Raw genomic sequence first — 2,760 nt, 5'->3', positions numbered from 1 at the left:
GCAAACAAGGCAAGGGGGGTTGGGGTGCAGACATAGAAGAACAAAAAAGAGCCATGTTTGGAAAAATCAAAAAATGTCCATTTTTATACTGTTCTGTCAATACCTCAAAGAGAGAGGGCAGGGAGAAAGAAGAGCCCGAAGGGACACAACAAACCCCTAGTTTCTGACCCTTCTATAGCCATGGCTGGTGCATGCAGCTACTACACACCCCCTGCAGAGCTTGGGTTTGACTTTTTCTGTGCTGGGAGTCTGCCCTTTCCCTCTCCATCCCCGTGTAACAACACAGGACGTGAACAGCAGTTTCATGCATGTGTGTACCTGCGTGGGCAGGAGCATCTCCGATGGGAGACCAGATCCTGACCCCTTTATGCCTTTGCCGAGCTGTGAGATCCTGCCTTGCCCAGCGCTTCTTGGCAATTCATATCAGCCATGCTCAGACATGAAGGGCATCCGAGGGGGAGACAGGTAACGAACCAACTGCAGGTGAGCTCCAGCAACAGGGACAAGAGCTACAAATGTGACCAGTGACCCAAGCTGTCTTGATTTTGGGGTACCAGCTGAACCACCTGGAAGAGAGAGTCCTGATTTCTGGAGGATATGAGGGTGGGTGCTCAGCTCACTCAGAAGAATCAGGGTTTCAAAGCCCTTTGCTGTCTTCACTTGGGCATAGAGAATCACTAGGCACCTTCTTGGTCTGGAAGATATATAATTTTATATATATATGTATTTACACATATTTGCAAATGTGCGTATTGAAGTGATCAGCTATTGAAATGTATGATTTTTAATTTCTGCACCCTGAAAGAGCTGAAGAGAAACACTAAAAACTAATCCCACTAATTCACGATTATCTAGAGTCACAACCAACTTAGTGACACCTCTTTCTTTATATCCAGACATGCAATATTTAAATATATTGATGGCTAGGAATATATATTTCTATGATGATTAGGAATTTTCTTCCTACAACTTTCACAGAGGAAAAATTGATATGATGGAGCATTTCACAAACCAAATGTGTACATATTATCTAGTGTAAATAGGGGACTTTTTGTCTAATACCTGGAGTATGGTAACTGTGAATTTACCAGCATTTTAGCCATATTATTTAAAGACTCTGATGCTTGATTTTCTTATATACTTGGTCTCATTGAAGCACTGTAAGCACAGTTACTTAAAGCCATTTAACTTGTTACACAGGGAATATACACAGCAAGATTTCACTGTACAGAACATTACATTCTCCATAAACAGCGCAATTAAGTTTGATATCTTGTAAAGAACATTTTTGAAATTCATATGCCCTTTTTATCATATGTTGCATCTAGAAGCAAAGTGAGCTGTGTATTTTTGGATGTATTTTGTTGGGAAGCAAGAATGAAATGCATAGTTAAATAACACATCAATTCTCACAATTGACTAGATAGTGTTAATTAGAGCCTTTCAACAAGCTCAGCAATAGACCAGAATTTAGCAGAAACTGTCACATAAATGCAGGGAATTTGTCTCACCAGGATATTTGGTGGCATAAAAAGTTATTTTGTATTTTTGCTGGTGATTGTCCTATTAACGTTTCTTTGGATCCCTCTTTTTTGTCTTTTTTTTTTTTTTTTTCTTCCCCCCCCCCCCCCCAAGAACAACAAGCAAGGCTAGGCTGAAATCCATCAGGACTGAAGTGTAACACCTCTGCCTTCAGCTGTGCAGACAGTCACAGATTAAGAGGTGACATTAGGGCCAGCCCCACACAGCCGTGGGAGTCGGTGTCGGTGCTGCTGCAGGGGACAGATGAAGGACACAGAGGGTGGTTGGATGACAAGAAGCAAATCCTTGCCGATTGAGGCAAAACCCTCCTCTAATGAGCATCACTTTTATTGTTGTGTCCATCAGGGATAAACACTTACAGAGCAGCTAGGCTATAATGGGCTATTTGGGATTTTTGAAATTTATTCTGAGGTTTATGAAATTGATAAAATCACAAGCGGCTGTTATAACTGAGCTTATTATGCCTCATTTCTTCATTTTATGGGTAGCTTAGGGCCTTTTTTTGATTTGTCTTCAAAACAGCAAGGTTCCCTCTCTAAGGTAGGAGTGAATAATTATGTCCTTTGGCAGCGTTTCACAGCTTCTGTTGAGAATCACAGCCCAGAACATGTGGGTTTTTTTTTTCCTCCTCTAAGAATGTCTGGTCCTTTTGCATGGTGAGAAACAGCTAAATATGTATTTCAACACAAAAGATCACCATGGTCTTTATGTTCCATCCATTTTGCTGGGCTGTGCACACTGATTACATTGCATTTGGGGAACAAAAGCTTATTTCATTTTCTGGACTACTCTGTTCTGTTGCTCCATGGAGCCAGAACTTATCTTTATTTATTTTACAAAGCACTCTGCGTTACATGTCTCTCCAGTGCTCTGAGAGCAAACCTGACTATTTGTGTTCTCTGTTGACATTGTACAGTGATGCTAATGATATTTATTTTTGTAAAACTTCTCTGTTAATTTTCAGAGAAGGAAGAAATTGAGGTCTTGAGGAGATAGAAATGGTAAGGTAATATTAGGAAATGTTATCCAATATCAGAAACCTTTCTTCATTACCAAATGGCTCTTTCACCGGCTGCTAAACCTCACCTTTGAGAGATTATCTTGGACTAGATAAGGAGCAATAGGAACTTTTTTTCAATGTCACACAGGCTACCCAGGTGGCTGTAGAAACTCTTTGCACCCCTAAAATGCATGGTTCAGTCACTGAGGGCTAGGGGA

The sequence above is a fragment of the Pterocles gutturalis genome, unplaced genomic scaffold (assembly GCF_000699245.1).
Source record: "Pterocles gutturalis isolate BGI_N339 unplaced genomic scaffold, ASM69924v1 scaffold2656, whole genome shotgun sequence".
Lineage (NCBI taxonomy): Eukaryota > Metazoa > Chordata > Aves > Pterocliformes > Pteroclidae > Pterocles > Pterocles gutturalis.
This window is presented reverse-complemented; position numbering follows the sequence as displayed.